This window comes from Aegilops tauschii, chromosome 3 (genome assembly GCF_002575655.3).
Source record: "Aegilops tauschii subsp. strangulata cultivar AL8/78 chromosome 3, Aet v6.0, whole genome shotgun sequence".
NCBI classification, from domain to species: domain Eukaryota; kingdom Viridiplantae; phylum Streptophyta; class Magnoliopsida; order Poales; family Poaceae; genus Aegilops; species Aegilops tauschii.
In genome coordinates this window covers 277,163,622-277,175,264 of record NC_053037.3, presented here as the reverse complement: position 1 = coordinate 277,175,264, position 11,643 = coordinate 277,163,622, and positions in this window count along the sequence as shown.

Genomic DNA, 11,643 nt, shown 5'->3' with positions numbered 1-11,643 from the left:
TTTGTTAGGCCGTTTCGTTACCCTAAAACTCACCGTCGTGCCACCGGGCTCTGCCGGAACCCATTCTCGCTAGACCACAAGTGTCGAGGCAAGTCATTTCTTTGATGTACACCCTGAGGTTTGACCCGTTGTTATTCTTGAGTGTTATTTGCTATTTTGTGTCGGTTTTTGCCAGCACTTTCTTGCAGTTGTTTTCTTTAGTTATGCTTTCAGCAGTTATTATTATGCTTTACTTCACTCGTATTTACTTACCCTAGTTGCACTGTGAGATATTATCTTTATGCTTTGTCTTACCTATTAGTAGTTTTACTGGAGTTAGGTTGTAGCTTATTACTGTTGCTTGTTTACTTTTCATGCGAGTTTAATGTTGTGAAAACACTCCATGCATAGTAATAAAATGATTAACAACCTCCTCCAGACCGGGTGAGACAATGGTGCCATAGAACCGAACTAACCCGTACGACCACATTTGCCTGGGGGGCATATTTTGTTTATAGTTACATCTCTTTCATATGACTCCAAAAAGGGAAGCTGGAATGGTTGGACAACCTTGTCCGAGAAGTTGCCGTTCAGCTAAGAGAGGTTGGGTCAGTGGAAGGGCGTAGAGAATTAAGGTTCTCGAGGGAACACATGTGGTGCCACGAGGTGGCAAGGACCTAGATCGTCGCTCCCAGGCCTAGCCAATGGGAGGTCGAAGGCATAATTACAGTGTGATACGTCTCCAACATATCTATAATTTTTTATTGTTCCATGCTATTATATTATCAACCTTGGATGTTTTATATGCATTATTATGCTATTTTATATCATTTTTGGGACTAACCTATTAACCTAGTGCCAAGTGCCAGTTGCTGTTTTTTTCTTGTTTTTGCCTTTTCAGAAAATTAATACCACACGGAGTCCAAACAAAACAAAACTTTTTGAGGATTTTTCTTGGACCAAAAGACACCCAGGAACCTTCGGTCGGAGGTCAAAGGGGCCACCAGTTGGTGACAAGCTTGGAGGCCGCACCCTAGGTGGGGCGCCCACCAGGCTTGTGGCCCCCCCTGATGCTCCTCTAACCCTAATGTTTGCTCTATAAATACCCAAATATTCCCCGTATACCAGGGGGCACACCAAAAATACTTTTTCGCTGCCACAAGTTTCTGTTCTTGCGAGATCCCAGCAGGAGGCATTTTCCGGTACTCTCCCGGAGGGGGATTCGACCTCAAAGGGCTTCTACATCAACCGTGCCGCCCTTCCGATGATGTGTGAGTAGTTTACCACAGATCTACGGGTAAATAGCTAGTATATAAATGGCTTCTTCTCTCTCTTTGATCTTCAATACAATGTTCTCTTTGATGTTCTTGGAGATCTATCCGATGTAATCTTCTTTTGTGTTGCGTTTGTTGAGATCCGATGAATTGTGGGTTTATGATCAGATTATATGTGAATATTATTTGATTCTTCTCTGAACTCTTTTATGCATGATAAATATAGCTTTGTATTTCTCTCTGATCTATTGATTTGGTTTGTCCAACTAGATTGATTTTTCTTGCAATGGGAGAGGTGCTTTGTAATGGATTGAATCTTGCGATGCTTATTCCCAGTGATAGAAGGGGACATGACACGTATTTTTATTGTTTCCATTAAGGATAAAAAGATGGGGTTTGTTCATATTGATTGGTCTATCCCTCTACATCATGTCATCTTTCTTAAGGCGTTACTCCGTTCTTGTTAACTTTATACACTAGATGCATGCTGGATAGCGGTCGATGTGTGGAGTAATAGTAGTACATGCAGGCAGGAATCGGTCTACTTGTCACGGACGTGATGCCTATATTCAGGATCATTGTCTTAGATATCGTCATAATTATGCACTTTTCTATCAATTGCTCAACAGTAATTTGTTTACCCACCGTATGCTTTCTTTCAAGAGGGAAACCTCTAGTGAAAACTATGGCTCCCGGGTCTATTTCTATCATATTATTTTCTGATCTATAGAACCAAAAACACAAAAATACATTGCTGCAATTTATTTACCTTTATCTTATTTTGCACTTTTACTTATCGTTTATATCCATCACTATCAGATCTCATCCTTGCAAGTAACCGTGAAGGGATTGACAACCCCTTTATTGCTTTGGGCGCAAGTATTTATTTGTTTGTGCAGGTGGTATCTTTGGAGACTTGTGTGTTCCTCCTACTGGATTGATACCTTGGTTCTTAACTGAGGGAAATACTTATCTCGACTTTGCTGCATCACCCTTTCCTCTTCAAGGGAAAAACCAATGCAAGCTCAAGAAGTAGCAGGAAGAATTTCTGGCACCGTTGCCGGGGAGTATCTACATCAAGCCTACCAAGTACTACCTCTGTTCATTTTTATAAGATGTTTTAGACATGCATACACTGTTCAAAACAGTACAAAGCAAGCTGTCTGAAACGTCTTATAAATACAAACGGAGGGAGTACCTATCATAAACTCTCATCTCTTGCATTTACATTATTTGCCATTTGCCTCTCGTTTTCATCTCCCCCACTTCTAAAACGTTTAAAAAAAACACAAAAATATTTGCCTTTTTATTTGCCTTCTTTTCATTTGCTTTTTATTTGCTTGACTGCTAGATGCTTGCTTGCTACCATGTCCGAATCTGAGGAGGTGATCATTGAAAAAACTAGTAAAAATCTTGAGGAAAAGCTTGAATCTTGTGCTCTTAATCATGAATCTCTTGAAACTGAAACACCCAGTCATCTTAAAACCAAGATCTATCATGTGGGTGATGGGAACATTATTGGAAATAATATTATTCAACAATTCTTTGATTGCACGGGAGTTATGCCTATAGATAGGGGATCTATCCTTCAAAATAGAAATTGCTATGCGGATGCTATTTCCATGCTTGTCATTAAATAAGAAAGAGAATTTCTACATATCCATCTGGCATTATAAAAGATGTTTTGTGAACTCCCTAATATGCATGATCCTAAGGCTAAGAAAATTGCTACCATTATCCTTATGCGAGAATTTGCACTACAAAAAAAGACATCCATGACATTTTGGCCTGAACGAATTTTTTTCCTATCATGCTTAAGACACTTCTATGATGATAATTGTGACAAAACCACATATCATCATAGATGTGGTGGGCTCCTACTTCTATGACAAAAATGATGCCAGAGAATGGGCTTTTCGTCCTGGGCGGGCCGGGGACGCACCTGCATGACATTCTTTGTGCCGTCCATGACGGAAAAAATCATGGTAGAAGCAAGGGCGAGGAAAATATCGGGGAGTTCCCGGTTACGATGGGTGGTCTAGGCCGAGCGTTGCATGGAGGTTCGCGTGTTTCTCTCGTACATGTACGCGCGTGTGTGCGAGGCATTGGGCTCTAACTGAACCCAAGAAAGGCGTTCGCTTACTGAACCCGAGCGATTTCACTAGCTACGTTACTGAACCCGAGCAATTCCTTCGCTACTGCTACTAATTGAAGCCGATCGAACCTTCCTCTTGATGAACAATGACCATTGTTGGGGGTTAGATGAACAGTTCCCTGTGGAGGTTGGATGAACAGGACCCCGTGGTAGAGGCCATTGTCGTTGCCGCTGGATGAACATGACCCCGATCGAGGAGGCCACCACACACCCGAGCCGGTTAGGGGTGGATAAATAGGACCCCATGGAGGGCTGGTTGAATAGTAGCCGGTGGAGGCTGGATGAACAGGACCCCGTGGAGGGCTGGTTGAACAGTAGCCGGTGGAGGCTGGATGAACAGTAGCCCATGGATGAACAGTAGTTGGTGGAGGCTGGAGGAAGTCGACGGTGGATGAATAGTAGCAGGTGGAGGCTGGCGAAAGTCGACGGTGGATGAATAGTAGCCTATGGAGGCTGGAGCGAGGCAGTAGATGATGGATGAACAGTAGCCCATGGAGTCCCGTTTTGCGGTACGCCTCACCCCTCCCGATGAACGGGACCTCGTTTCGACCGTAGGCGCTCGAACACAAGTCCGTTTCCTCTGTTTTGCGGTACGCCGCACACCTCCCTATCAACAGGATCCCGTTTCGACCGTAGCCTGTCGAACAGAAGGCCGTTTCCTCCGTACTGCGGTACACCAGACCCGGTTTCGGCTGTTCCGTCCAAGCCGGTTGGCTCCCGATGAACACGATGCATTCTGATCCAGTCTGTCGCCTCTCGATGACACGACACTGTTTCTCCGTTCCGACCCAGCCGGTTGGCTGTCGATGAACAGGACACCATCGTTTTACGCGTTCGAGACCCTGCCCATATGTATGTACATAGCTGTATTTACTTTCTTGCATCGTGGCTGTACGTACGTGTGCACGATATAGACGAGACTGGCTGAACTACTACCGCTCCTTACTGGCCACGGTTCATCATGGCAGAAAGACCGATGGACCAGTATGTACGTACACGTTTGCGACCAGAATGACAAATGTCGGTGTAACAAACCCTGGGTCTATTGCGCAGACTATGCACAGGCACGAGAGCAAGATTGCAGCACCAAGGTCAGACCAAAGCACAAGAGATCAGATCTTCAAGAAACCAACGTGCAGCTTAAGAGGACCAAGACTAAGCCAAGAGAGAAGCCTCCCTTGCCGGGCAGGCGAGCCTGGCAAGGACGAGGTCACCCCGGAAGCAAGCCTCCAAGACGCCCCGGGAGGGCCTGCCGGGACTCGCGGAGGCAGGACTACCTCACCACACCACCTCATCACGACGCAAGTCATCGATCAGTGCGATGTCAAGCCGCAAAGTGACTAAGTGGCTGCTATTCGCCACATGGCAGTCACTTTCTACAGGAAAAGCCTACAGCCAACACCCATCCTGCAACGTGTCAAGCGAGCAGATGTGAAGCTGGCAAAACAGCCCGGCAGGGCCTGTCGGGCAAGCTGCAATGTGACGTTGAGCAGCGCATTTAGTGCGCTCTGTCAGCCTGCAGAGTTAGGTACGATAGCACTATTCGTTATCTTATCAGTGCATACTGTCTGATTTGCCACTGTGGTGACCCCTTAGTCTATAAAAGGAGGCCCAGGGCAACCGTAGAAAGGGTTGGATCCTTAGTTGGTGAATCCACCCCCACGCATATTCATACGCACGTAGCTACTTCGCCTCGAGGCAACCCTGCCGGGCAAGCGTGTCGCGCTCACCACCATTTTTCCACCATCAATCCACCAAGGTTTTACGCCTCACAGTGTCCCGAGCCTAGGTAGAACTACCTGTGTGATCTCTGCCGTGCTGCTCGACGCTCCTCTGCTCTTTGTGCAATGTGCCATCCCCCCGCTGAACTAGCAAGGGACTCTTGGTCCCATAGGTGGCCATGGTTTCCTAGGACATCTTTGGCGCGCCAGGTACGGGGATCACTTGCGCAAACCTGAAAGCGTGAGCAGCGCGTCATCTTCATCGCCATCTTCATCATCTTGCGGCTCCATCGACTATGGCGCCCAAGAAGAAGCCCGGTGCTACAGCTCACCCGTCCACCTCGAAGGCTCCGCCGCCTGCGGCCACCGATGCCGCGAGGGATGCAGAGGCCCAGGAGGATGTGGGCGCTGCAGGAGACGCGGTCGACGTAGGCGGCGTCGTCACCACCTCCCCAGCGGCTGAAACAGGAGTGGGAGGCACCGGAGGAGAGCAGCATCAACATCATCCCAGCGGTCATGCTCCACGAGGTACGAGTGAAGGGGTTATTCCATTTGCACCTCTTCCCCTCGCTGAAGGGCACATCCATAGTGGTGACACCCGGACTGCGCGCGCCTCCCCTGGAACGGGCTGACCCAACCGCTGCGCCCAATGGAGCCACTGGCCCCCAAGCGCCTTCGCCACGGCACCGTGCCCTCCAAATGGCCGGCTCACAGTAGCGAGGGCGCGACATCGTCGCCATCGGCACCTTCAGAAGCCGAGCGACGGTGCGGTCTACATCATCATCACCGATGCCGAGCACCGCTACAGAGGCCATGGCACATGCCCAGCTGCCATTGAGGTTTTCCCAGGCGGCCGACCAGATGGATGAATGGAGAGCCACCATTCAGAGTCTGATTGGTTTTGCCGAAGCTGGGGGCTCACAGTGGGCTGCTCCGTCGCGGCCTCCCCAAGCAATGACAACGGCTCGCGCTGCTGGTCGTACGGAAGGGGCCACCCCTCGGTGCTGTCCCCACTATGGCAACCAGCGCGGCAAAATCAGGAACCCGACAATGTCTCAATGGCATCTTCTGACCCTCGAGCACGTCCAGGTCAACGGCGAGCCCCGGAGGACAGGCGGAGGGGAGACACGCGCGTCGTCATCGAGCAGCGCTGTGACGACCGTCCCCAGCCCAATGGGTGCGATGGTCCCAACGTCGACGAGCCTGTGCTTGAGGACAACGGGTGCCTGCCTTTTGAGGTTGGGTGCCCTGCCTTTACTCGTGAGCTGCGGCAAGTCCGTTGGCCATCCGCTCGTACGTTCAAGCCAGAGATACCAGAAAACTATGATGGAAGGCTGAACCCGGCAGTGTTCTTGAGCATTTACACTATCGCTGTTCAGGCTGCCGGAGGAAGAGATGAGAAGGTGTTTGCCAACTACTTCCCTTGCCCTCAAGTCCAATGTGAGGTCTTGGCTGATGCACCTGCCGGAGAACTCCATTTTGTCATGGGCTGAACTATGCCATGAGTTGCGCCTTCACGGGTGGCCGTCAACAACCAGGACGGCCCAACGACTTGCAGCTTCTCCAACAAAAAGAAGGAGAGACCCTCTGCAAGTATTTGCAGAGATTCGGCAGGGTCCACAGAAATATCCCGAATATCCATCCAGCGGTAGTGATAGCTGCCTTCCAGTCCAACATGCGCAACCGCAAGATTTGTTCCAAGATGAATGTGCGGTTGCCCAAGACTGTGAAGGAGCTTTACACTTTCGTGGACAAGTGTGCTTGGATGGAGGAGGGAAGGAAACTCCTTGGAGAAGAAGATTGCATCAACATCAACTCAGAGGATGACGATGAATCCACTAGTCATAAGAAGAGCAAGAAGCGCAAAAAAGGCGCAAGGATAAGACAGTGATGACCATCGAAGGATCGGGCACACCCAGTACTGGCAAGAAGTCCAAAGCCGAAGCCCTCGGCAAGGAAGCTGCCGTGTGCGCTGACTGCCGGGAGGCTGCGGCTGCCGAGAAGGCTGGGAAAGATGATGGGCCGTACTGCAAGCTCCATCGGACCAAGGGCCACGATCTCCAAGAGTGTCATCAAGTTTAGTAGCTTGTCAAGAGGCAGAGAGCTGAGTATGAGAAACGTGACAAGGTAAAAGGTCAGAATGGTGCTGGCAGTAAGGGCCGGGGCGGTGAAGCAAATCGTCCCGGCAAGGCTTTTCGGAACCAAGGAAAACCCGCCAGGGGCCGAGAGAAGGAAGTTTGCAATGATGAGAGTGATGGAGGGGATGAAGATGAAACCAGTGAGCAGGAGTTCCAAAAGGCCGCTAACGCCCTATGCATTGACGGGGGTGCATCTTTGCACTCCTTTCACCGCCAACTTTAACGGTGGGCTGATACGTCTCCATCGTATCTACCTTTCCAAACACTTTTGCCCTTGTTTTGGACTCTAACTTGCATGATTTGAATGGAACTAACCCGGACTGACGCTGTTTTAGCAGAATTGCCATGGTGTTATTTTTGTGCAGAAATAAAAGTTCTCGGAATGACCTGAAACTTCACGGAGAATATTTTTGAATTTATAAAAAAAACTGGCGAAAGAATGAACACCAGGGGGCCCACACCCTGTCCACGAGGGTGGAGGGCGCGCCCACCCCCCTGGGCCGCAACCCCTGCCTTGTGGGCCCCCTGAGGCTCCACCGACGTCAACCCCAACTCTATATATTCATGTTCGGGGAGAAAAAAATCAGAGAGAAGGATTCATCGCGTTTTACGATACGGAGCCGCCGCCAAGCCCTAATCTCTCTCGGGAGGGCTGATCTGGAGTCCGTTCGGGGCTCCGGAGAGGGGAATCCGTCGCCGTCGTCATCATCAACCATCCTCCATCACCAATTTCATGATGCTCACCGCCGTGCGTGAGTAATTCCATCGTAGGCTTGCTGGACGGTGATGGGTTGGATGAGATTTATCATGTAATCGAGTTAGTTTTGTTAGGGTTTGATCCCTAGTATCCATTATGTTCTGAGATTGATGTTGCTATGACTTTGCTATGATCAATGCTTGTCACTAGGGCCCGAGTGCCATGAATTCAGATCTGTCGGATTTCGGGTTCCCGCAAAACCCTTGAGGTTCAAACACTGGGGTGCGCACGAAGATCTCTCCCCGTCTAGCTCACGCCCTCACCGCAATCTCAAAGCTTCAGCGCGTCAAACTCACAGAGCAAAGGGACACAAGATTTATACTGGTTCGGGCCACCATGTGGTGTAATACCCTACTCCAGTGTGGTGTGGTGGATTGCCTCTTGGGCTGAGGAAGAACTAGTACAAGGGATGAACAGCCTCCTGAGGAGAGGTGTTCTTGAGCTCAGGGAGCTTGCGTAGTAGAGAATGGTCGGAATCTCTCTCCCTTGCTACGGTGGTGGCTACTCCTATTTATAGAGGCCCTGGTCCTCTTCCCAAATATTAGGCGGGAAGGGATCCCACAACGGCCAATTTGAAGGGGGACAGCTAGTACAAGCTATCCTGACAAACGGTGGTCTTCGACTACCAAAGACTCTGGTGGTGACGCCGTCTTGGGCTCCACGGTGACCTTCGTCCTGCCGTCCTGCTGGTCTTGGTCTCGTTGCACTGATATGGAAACCTTTGCCTGATGCCTCGGGACTCCTCTCCTGCGCTTGCCTCTTTAGCACCAAAGAGGGAACGAGGACACTGTGCGCGCTGGCGCCCACCTAGCCCTGGTCGTCATGGCTTGCGTCACAGGAACCTCACGAGGTGCCCCTTGCCTTGATCTCTCTGCCCCTCGTGAGCCAGCCTGGTGAGGCCGCCCTCGAGGAGGTCTTGCGTCGTCCCCCTAGGCTTGGCCCCTCACGAGGGTCTTGAGCATTTGCTGGTGAAGATGGGCCATACAGGGCCACTGGTGGAGCCACGCCGTGGGCCGCAGGCAGGCAAGTCTGGGGACCCCCATTCCCAGGACGCTGACAAGATATGAACCTATTATGTTTTCATGAATATATGTGAGTTCTTGATCCTATCTTGCAAATCAATAGTCACCTACTATGTGTTATGATCCCCCGAAGTGACAATAATCGGGACCACTCCCGGTGATGACTGTAGTTTGAGGAGTTCATGTATTCACTAAGTGTTAATGCTTTGGTCCGGTACTCTATTAAAAGCAGGCCTTAATATCCCTCAGTTTCCAATAGGACCCCGCTGCCACGGGTGGGTAGGACAAAAGATGTCATGCAAGTTCTTTTCCATAAGCACGTATGACTATATTCGGAATACATGCCTACATTACATTGATGAACTGGAGCTAGTTCTGTGTCACCCTATGTTATAACTGTTGCATGAGGAATCGAATCCGACATAATTATCTATCACTGATCCAATGCCTACGAGCTTTTCACATATTGATCTTTGCTTAGTTACTTTTCCGTTGCCACTGTTACAATTACTACAAAAACTGCTACTGTTACTTTTACCACTGTTACCGTTACTTCCATATTACTTTGCTACTAAATACTTTGCTGCAGATATTAAGTTTTCCAGGTGTGGTTGAATTGACAACTCAACTACTAGTACTTGAGAATATTCTTTGGCTCCCCTTCTGTCGAATCAATAAATTTGGGTTGAATACTCTACCCTCAAAAACTGTTGCGATCCCCTATACTTGTGGGTTATCATGGGCACGTGAGGTCAATGCCATGGAGCCAGCGGCAGAGTCTCGGAAGCCGCTCAAATGGTCATGCACACCCATCATCTTTGACGAAGAGGACCATCCTGATCGCACCACCGCGGTAGGATGCTTGGCATTGTTGGTCTCTCCAACAATTCGCAACCTCAAGGTCACAAAGATGTTGGTTGACTGCAGGGCTGGGTTGAATCTAATTTACCCAAAGGTTAGCGAGCTTCAGATAGCAGAGGAGGAGCTGAAGGTCACGGGCACGTTTCAAGGAGTTAATCCCAGTAGGAGTCATCCTAAGGGAAAGATCACGTTGCCAGTGACGTTTTGGGGAGAACTAAACTATCGGACTGAGAAGATTGTGATTGATGTGGTCGATCTCTCCCTGCCATACAATGGGATCCTTGGATGCCCAACTCTGGCAAAATTCATGGCGGCATCCCACTATGATTACAACACCTTGAAGATGCCAGGGCCGGTAGGAGTCATTTCCATCCCATCAGCCGAGAAGAACGCAATCATTTGTGTAGATAAGATGTACCAGGGCACAGTTGCGGCAGAGGCCACGACAGCGGTAGTTCCCGCCAAGGAAAGCAAAGGAAAAAAGAAGGATAGTAGGGACACCAATAAGAAATCCGGTAAGCGTACCTCTTCGAAGTGCGCTGCGCCTGTTGATGACTTGCCGGAGAGTTCCAACAGCAAAAGATCCAAGGTCGCTACACCACATGTGAAGAAGGTCCTGGCAGGGCTGGCTGGCATTGATGGTACCTTCACCCTCAGCGCCACCCTTGACGACAAATAGGAAAGCGCGCTCGTTGCCTTCCTGCGGGTGAATGTGGATGTCTTTGCCTGGCAACCATCTGATATCCCCGGTGTTCCCAGGGAGGTAATCGAGCACCACCTTGCTGTCTGCCCACATGCCCGACCTGTCAAGTAGAAGGTTCGAAAGCAAGCATTGGAGAGGCAGCAGTTCATTATCGAACAGATCAAGAAGCTTGAGGCAGCTGGTCTGGTCAGAGGAGTACTGCATCTGACATGGTTAGCAAACCCAGTGGTCATTCGCAAGGCTAACGGGAAATGGAGGCTTTGCATAGATTTCATAGATCTCAACAAGGCTTGCCCGAAGGACCCATTCCCCTTGCCACACATCGACCAGATCGTGAACTCCACTTCAGGTTGTGATTTGGTCTTTTTTCTAGATGCATACTCGGGATATCATCAGATCTTCATGTCCAAGGAAGACGAAGAGAAGACTTTGTTCATCACTCCATGTGGTACGTATTTCTTTGTGCGCATGCCTTTCGGGTTAAAGAGTGCTGGATCCACTTTTGCAAGAGCAGTCCAAATTGGTTTTGAGCCACAGTTGCATAGAAACATTGAGGCTTATATGGATGATATTGTGGTCAAGACCAAGGACAAAGCGACCCTGATTCAGGATTTGGAGGAGACATTTGCTAATCTGCGCAAGATCAACTTGAAGCTGAATCCGGAGAAGTGTGTATTTGGTGTTCCCTCCAGCAAGCTACTTGGGTTCTTTGTATCCCATTGTGGGATCGAAGACAACCCCGACAAGATCAAGGCTATCGAGCAGATCCAGGCACCCAAGACAGTGAAGGATGTGAGGCGTCTGACAGGGTGCATTGCTGCGCTTAGCAGATTCATCTCCAAGTCTGCCGAGCGTGCCCTGCCGTTCTTCAAGATTTTTAAGAAGGCAGGGCCCATGAAGTGGACCCCAGAAGCAGACACAACCTTATAAGAGTTGAAGGCCTACTTTTCCTCTGTGCCTACTTTGGATGAACATCGAAGGCACCAAGGACCTGGCCACCGAGCCAACAAGCGGCAGTAGCACTTGGCGAGAT